Source organism: Rhinoraja longicauda, unplaced genomic scaffold (assembly GCF_053455715.1).
Source record: "Rhinoraja longicauda isolate Sanriku21f unplaced genomic scaffold, sRhiLon1.1 Scf000084, whole genome shotgun sequence".
Taxonomy (NCBI): domain Eukaryota; kingdom Metazoa; phylum Chordata; class Chondrichthyes; order Rajiformes; family Arhynchobatidae; genus Rhinoraja; species Rhinoraja longicauda.
This window is the reverse complement of record NW_027601302.1, coordinates 115,994-123,570: the sequence shown is the minus strand read 5'-3', so window position 1 is coordinate 123,570 and position 7,577 is coordinate 115,994.

Genomic DNA, 7,577 nt, shown 5'->3' with positions numbered 1-7,577 from the left:
GTAAAATTGGCAACACGAGTAGACAGAGCGGTGAAGAAGGCGTGTGGTCCGCTTGCCTTCATCTGCCGGGGGCATCGAGTTCAAGAGCCGGGACGTCATGATGAATCTCTCCAGGACTTTGGTCAGGCTGCTTTTCGGAGTATTACGTGCAGTTCTGGTCGCCCCATTACAGGAAGGATGTGGAGGCTTTGGAGAGGACGAGAGGTGAGTTACATAGACAGGAACAGGGAGTGTCGGGGCCGGACGGAAGGGGATCACAGAGACAGGAGGGGGTGTCGGGACAGGAGGGGAGGGGGCGGTAACAGAGTGGGGGTGTGTAGGGGCCGGAGGGGAGGGGGGTTTACAGAGACTGGAGTTGGAAACACTCTCTCCCCTCCCACAGGGAAGAGGCACAGGGACAGCTGTTACATCCCATGGCGGCTAAACCGTTCTAACCGCAACATCCCTCAGAATGGCGTTTAGAGAGAGAAGTGTGGGCGATGCAGGTGGAGAGTTGGGGAAAAGAGAGAGAGAGACAGATAGGGAGAGATAGCTGAGGGAAGACGAAAGGGGACGTGACGGAGGGAGAGTGAACTATCAAAGGGAGAGTGGGAAGATGAAGAGGGAGGGGTGTTCAGAGCGAGTCGGTGGCAAAAGGGAGAGAGGGAAGGGTGAGATAGATAGAGAGAATCTGAGGGAGAAATGCAGTGAGAGGTGAGAGGGGAGGGAATGGTAAGGGGTGAAAGGTTGACAGAGACAGTGGTGCAGAGAGAGAGAGACTAGAGAGGGTAAGAGAGAGAGCCGCAGTTCAAAGAGAGCGTCAGCAGAAAGGATGGAGGGAGGGAGAAAGGGAGGAGGAAGATGAGCTGTATCATTCGCCGTTTTATTTGGGTTTCGGACAATTCTGAAGCCACAACGTTTCTGTTCTCTGAGTGTCGTGAGTCTCTGGGTCGTTCCTCCTCAGAGGTGATGGAAGCAGAGAATGTTATTGGCCCACTGCAGGCAAGCAAGTAGCGAATGGTTACCGGCCTCGCCGGGCGTGTGGGTTGAGGTTGCAGTCAGTTAAGCCCGCGATCATATTGAGTGGTGAAGCAGAGTGGAGGGGCCATTTTAGTCCGAGGCCATCTGTTGACCTAACTCCTCAACCTGTGGACAAAGGTCGCCCAGTCCACCTTCAAATTGGGCACCAGAAGCGCTGAGAGGGTCCCTGGAATTGGGATTGCCTTAGTGAGTGAAGCGGATTGAAGGAAATCAGACACACAACATGAGGCGGAGAGTTGGATCTGATGGAGTTTGAAACTATATCCCCTTTGCTGAACAACGCAAGCTCCCAATTTCCATCCCTCAGTATCTCCACAATTCCCAGTCTTTGGAGTTTCTCAATCCATCCCTGAATAAATCACGACCTGTCTCAGCAGGGATTTCACTTGGCTGATGTCATCTGTTTGCGATCATTTCACAATCTTCATTTTTTAAAACTCTATTTTGAAACTTCACTGTCCCGGTGGAGACGGAAAATGGTATAAAATCTCCGGGAATGTCCTGCCCCGGCATTTCATTCCGAGAGATTACCGGTAGCTCACGGAGACACGTCGCTGGGCAGAGAAAAATGGAGCACCATTATTGGAAATATGTGGGACGTGGAGAAAATCTTGTACGTGATCATTGCTGCGTTGGAGTCCCTGGTAAGTGAACAGAACAATTCAAGTTTTATAACTCCGTCTGTTAACCGGTGTTAACCTGATTCTGATTCGTGTTACGTGATTCCCAACTGATGATCGTTGTGCAAGAATATGTGAAGTATATCAATCCTCTCAGAGAAATATCTTTTAATTAACGATTGTGATTTTTCTTACCTTTCAGACCAGCCGAAACTTACCCTCTTTTTCTCCCCACTGCCGGGATCCCACTAGAATGTTGTTCTTGCCTTCAGTGGGACTTGCCCAGAGTTGTCCCAGTGCTCGGGACAGGCAGCTCTCCGGGACGGTGTGAATGGGAGGGGTTTACATTGTGAAGTTCACTGTGTCTGAGTTATTGATCAGAGTGAACACCCGCTCTGTGGACACGGTCTCACTGTGGAGACTGTCACAGTCGGATTCCCACCGCCTGTTGGTCAATAATTGGATCGATCTCCTAAACCAATGGCCCGCGGAATCTACAGGCGTGTGTTGTTACCGAACTGAACGCACTACGGAATGAATCCAGTAAAGGAGCCACTCTGCTGCGGAGCCACTAAGTTGTCCCTGCCTTCCCTCTGGAACCCTCCTCGTCCCCATCAGATGCCGAGTTCCCAGAGCCTTGATTAAACGCGGCCGGTCATGGTTAAGTCTGTGAAACCGGCCCATCAGAGACTGTGAGCAGGGTTAACTGTAGACAGGACCATTCCGCCTATTGTGGCGGGCGGCTGCTAGTTCCCTCCCCGCCCTTTACCCCGCCCGTCTGCCTTATCTCTTCTCCCCTGAAGCAGGCAGGTCGGGCACAGTCGGAGCCGGGTCTGACATTGTTAAACCTGCAGCCGCGCACCGACTCCAACACTCCTGATCTTCAGCTGAAAGTGGAACCGGTGTTCAGCCCCGGAGACCGTGTTCAGTAATGCCCAGTGTCCGGCCCCTTCTCTTTCCGCAGTGAATTTATTGGCGATTGTGATCTTGTCCCGGGGAAAGTGCGGCCTCTCCACCTGCACCACTCGCTACCTGGTGGCCATGGCAGCGGCCGATCTACTCACCCTGATCACCGAGGTCATTTTGCAACAGATCCGATACCATTACTTTTATTGGAGTGTCCTGTCCATCACCCCTGTGTGCCGCGTTAACCTTGTACTGAGGACTGCAGCTACAGACTGTTCTGTCTGGTTCACCGTCACTTTCACCTTTGATCGCTTTGTCGCCATTTGTTGCCAGAAGCTGAAAACAAAATATTGCACCGGGAAAACTGCGGCTGCGGTTCTCGCAACAACCGGGGTTCTGCTCTGTCTGAAAAACGTTCCCCGCTACTTCACACGGGAACCCTGGATAATCATCGACAATGTCCCGTGGGGCTGTTACCCGGTGGACAATTATTACACTGAGCCCGGGTGGGTGGCATTTGACTGGTTCGATACGGTTTTAACTCCGTTCCTCCCTTTAACTGTGATCCTGCTGCTCAACGCTCTGACAGTCCGGCACATTTTAGTGGCCAGTCGGGTCCGTCAGGGGCTGAGGGGTCAGAGCAAGGGGGAGAAGCGCAGTGACCCGGAGATGGAGAGCAGGAGGAGGTCTGTGGTTTTACTCTTCACCATCTCCGGCAGCTTCATCATCCTGTGGCTCACGCTGGTTGTAAATGTCGTCTATTATCAGATCACAGGGATTGGAAATGATCTGAATGATTCTCAATGGATATTTAACTACGTCGGGTTTTTGCTGAGGAATCTCAGCTGCTGCACCAACACATTTATTTACGCGGCGACCCAGTCCGAGTTCAGGGAGCAGGTGAAGAGCGCGGTGAAATATCCGCTCACCTCAGCGCTGCGGCTCATTAATAAACCCGCGCCCTGAGCGCATCCCAGAGGCGGCCGCAGTCTCTCCGCTCCGGGCTCCGGCTCCTCACATTCACCACCGCATCTTCCAGCTGTCAGTCCCGGGCGGATGATCCCATCGCCGGCCCCGCTCCGGGACCCCCAGCCCCTCACATTCACCCAATCGCCCCGTCTCCCCCCGCACTGGGGACCGGTCTGGGGTAGGGTAGGTTTCTCTCTCTCTCTCTTGCTACATATTCCAAGTTGCAGATCGTATTATTTAAAGTTATGAATCCTAAATAAATAAATATTTTTGATAACACACAGCACTGGTTTATTCTTTATCACACAAGCAATAAAAGAGGTAAATGTTCAATGATCGATGGATGAATCGATACTTCCCTTGTATCTACGTTACTGTCTCTACGTTACTGTCTCTACGTTACTCTCTCTCTCTCTCTCTCTCTCTCTCTCTCTCTCTCTCTCTCTCTCTCTCTCTCTCTCTCTCTCTCTCTCTCTCTCTCTCTCTCTCTCTCTCTCTCTCTTCTCTCTCTCTCTCTCTCTCTCTCTCTCTCTCTCTCTCTCTCTCTCTCTCATCTCACCTCTCTCTCATCTCCCCCTCTCCATCTTCCTCTCCCCCTCTCTCTCTATCTCTCCTCCCTCCTCTCTCTCCTCTCTCCTAGCTCTCTCTCTCTCTCCCCTCCCCTCTCTCCCCATCTCTCCCCCCTCTCTATCCCCTCTCCCTCTCTCCTTTCTCTCCTTCTTCCCACGCTCTTTTTTTCCCTCTTATCAACACTTGATACATCACAAACACATAATCACAAATCAAAAGACAATCAGAGTAATTATAACAATGTTGCTTATTATAACACAATGTTGCCTTCATTATTTACAATGCTCTCAACTCCCCGCGGTGACCAGCGTTCACGGAAGGCTCCCGTGGACACCGCGTGTTCCCCCTCTAGGGACACGCGCGCACGGAGGTAGGCCCGGAAGAGGGGGAGGCAGCCGACACTGGCAAGACCATCGACTGCCCGCTGTCTGGACCCACGAATGGCCATCTTGGCCGGGCCCTGGAGCAAACCGATAGGGAAATCCCACCCTCCTGACGGGCCCTCCCCACTCCCAGCCCCGAGCCCAAACACTAGGATCGTAGGACTGAAATGCAGCCAAAACCTGAGGAGCAACCCCTTCAGATACTCATACAGGGGCAGCAACCTCACACACTCCATGCAAATGTGGAACAGGACTCTTCCACGCCGCAGAAAATACAGGCGGCCGGCGAGTCCGTGAACCGATTCAAAAATGTATTACAAACAACGGCTCTGTGCAACACTCTCCACCCCAGGTCCCCGATGTAAAGGGGAGGACTCCCTTGTAGAGAGACCTCCACTGGGGACCACCCCCGCCATCAGGTGGCAACACGGATCGCCAAGGCGTATCCGGACGAAATACGAAGGCGAGGAGGTGCAGTGTGCAGGAGAATCCTATTGTAGTGAGTCCAAAACGAGCGTTATTATCCAAAGGTCTTTATTCATAGCAAAAACCGTAACAAGCTGCGCACTTACTTTGGACACCACTACTTAACTGCTTACATAATCTAATCTAATCTCTTGAGTTTGGCGGCAGACACAACTATACCTCGCGCTCCCGCATCCCGTGACTCGTTAGCCCAACCGAGGGTTCGAGACCCCCCCGCTAATCCGTATGTCCCTACGTGATCCCCCCACAGAACCCTCGAAACCATACCTCACGGGTGCCCGGACCTCCCTCCCGGAACGCGTACGGAGGGGGGAAACCGATACCGCCAATGTGACGGGAGGCGGGGTGGCCGCCGCCGCCGGAGCTGAAATGAGCTCCTGGTGATTATCCACCTCTAAGGTAAAAGTGACAGCCCCTCTCTTAAGTACCTGAAACGGGCCCTGATAAACCGGCTGAAGAGGGGGGCGGTGGGAATCTTTCCGCAGGAACAGGAAATCACAGTCCCGCAAGTCCGACGGGACGTGGACCGCCGCGCTTCCGTGCCAGGAGGTCGGGAGTGGAGCCAGAGAACCCACCCGTGCCCGGAGGGAACCCAACACCGACGTAACGGGCGGCGGCAAGGCGGGGGTGGAAGGGAGGATGTCACCTGGTACCCGCAGGGGCGAACCGTAGACGAGCTCGGCCGAGGACGGGCCTAGCTCGGCCTTTGGGGCCGTACGAATGCCGAGGGGGACCCAAGGCAGCTGGTCAGCCCAATCGTGGCCGGTCAGTCGGGCACAGAGGGACGCCTTCAGCTGCCGATGGAAGCGCTCAACCATCCCGTTGGATTGGGGAAGGTAGGCGGTGGTCTGCTCTAAACGACACCCATACAGCTGTGCCAGCGCGGCCCAGAGGGACGAGGTGAACTGGGCTCCGCGATCTGTGGTGATGATAGCCGGTACGCCGAAACGGGCCACCCAATGCAACGCCAGGGCCCGTGCACAGGAGGCCGCCGAGGTGTCCGACAATAGGAGAGCCTCCGGTCAACGTGTAAACCGATCCACCACCGTCAGGAGATGAGTATAACCTCTGGAATAAGGCAATGGACCCACCAAATCCACGTGGATGTGGGAAAAACGGACTGGGGGAACCTCGAATCTCTGGTATGGGGGCTGGACATGGCGATGAACTTTGGAGGTTTGGCACGGAATACAGGCCCGTGCCCAGGCCGCCACCTGCTTCCGTAGGCCGTGCCAGACAAACCGGGCGGCCACCATGGCCGAAGTCGCCCTGATGGACGGATGTGCCAGGCCGTGAAGGGCCTCAAAAACCTTACGCCGCAGGGCGGCAGGCACCATCGGGCGAGGGCGTGATAGGGAAACGTCACACCACAACTTGGTACCTGTGGGGCCATACGTCACCTGCTCCAAACGCAGTCCCGAGGCTGTGGAGGCGTACACCTCGGCCGTTTTTTCCAGGCGCTGAGCCTCCGCTAGCTCCTGGAAATCCACCTCTCCGCCTACCACGGCAACGGAGGGAATGGCCGGCCGGGACAGGGCATCAGCAACGGTATTAAGCCTACCCGCAAAATGACGGACATCGGTGGTAAACTCCGAAATTAGGGTGAGGTGCCGCTGCTGGCGAGCTGACCACGGATCATAAACCTTAGCAAAAGCGAATGTCAGAGGTTTGTGATCCGTGTAGGCCACGAAAGAACGGCCTTCCAAAAAATAGCGGAAGTGGCGGACTGCTAAATAGAGGGCCAGAAGCTCCCTATCAAACGCACTATATTTGAGCTCGGCTCGCGAGAGCTGCCGGCTGAAAAACGCCAGGGGCTGCCATTGAACTTCGACCTGCTGCTCCAAAACCCCACCCACCGCCACGTCTGAGGCGTCCACCGTCAGCGCCGTGGGGGCAGAGGAGCGCAGGTGCACCAGCATGGTGGCGTTGACGAAGGCCTGTTTGACCGCGACAAAAGCCGTCTCTGCAGATGAGGACCATACCAACGTGGTGGGGTTACCCGCGAGGCATAGAAAAAGGGGGCGCATGACCCTAGCTGCTGCAGGCACGAACCGGTGATAAAAGTTCAACATGCCCACGAATTCCTGCAATCCATTGATGGTAGTAGGACGTGGAAAAGAGCGGACCGCCTCCACCTTAGCTGGCAAAGGGGTGGCTCCGGCCGGTGTAACCCGGTGACCCAAAAAATCTACCACCGACAGGCCGAATTGGCATTTGTCCGGGTGCAGAATCAGGCCGTGGTCCTGCAGCCTCTGGAATATAGTGCGGAGGTGGACTAAGTGCCCCTCTAGGCTAGCTGAGAAGTCCTGTATGTGCGGAATCGGGTAGCGGTCCGGCCGTGTTGCCGCGTTAAGTCGTCGGAAATCCCCACATGGCCTCCACCCCCCAGATGCCTTGGAAACCATATGCAAGGGGGAGGCCCATGGACTACTTGAAGGCCGCACAATTCCCAGCCTCTCCAAGTTCAAGAACTCCTCTCGAGCCATGGCCAGCTTTTCGGGTGGGAGGCGCCGTGCCCGGGCAAAAACCGGCGGGCCCTCGGTCGGAATGAAATGCACCACCCCATGCTTCTCGGAAGGTGCATCGAACCGTTGAACGAGGAGCTGCGGGAACTCCGCTAGGA